Here is a 575-nt window from a genome sequence, read left to right as displayed (position 1 = left end):
GTAAATAAAGAAATGAAAGAGGTGGAGTGGACTAACCTGATTTGGCAATGGCCACATGGTGTGGAGTGGCCTGATTGGGAATTAATTGTTTGATGCGGATTGACCTGACCTAACGCGGATAGATCTGATAGGCGAAATGCGTCTATAAAAAGTGGGGCACCAGCTTTCTTCCTCATTCACTCAGCCAGAGCAGATTCATCATGTCCCGCCAACTGATAACCAAACGTTCTCGATCCTTAAAGCATTCACCTGCCGTACGTTCATTCCAGTATGAGAGAGGAAGAATGAGAGACGCCCCGGTGCCTTACTTTTACCTCTTCGAAACCACACCTGGTCGAAGGGAGACCTGTCGTCCCTCAACCAGCCCGACCTCGGAGTCTCATATACACAAAATCGACTGTCGAGTTTCCAGTGGAAGAAGGTCGGACACAAGGAAGTTTCCTGACGTCGGAGCTCTGGGCAACTGTTGGGCAGGAGACTAGCCGCTAACCTCCTTTGTATTGTTGATGGTATGTTTGAATAAAAAAATGTTTCAAAACCTTTTTGCTCTATCATTATTTTTTGTGAACATATTC

This window comes from Penaeus monodon, chromosome 27 (assembly GCF_015228065.2).
Source record: "Penaeus monodon isolate SGIC_2016 chromosome 27, NSTDA_Pmon_1, whole genome shotgun sequence".
NCBI classification, from domain to species: Eukaryota; Metazoa; Arthropoda; class Malacostraca; order Decapoda; family Penaeidae; genus Penaeus; species Penaeus monodon.
Note: the sequence above shows the minus strand (reverse complement) of the source record.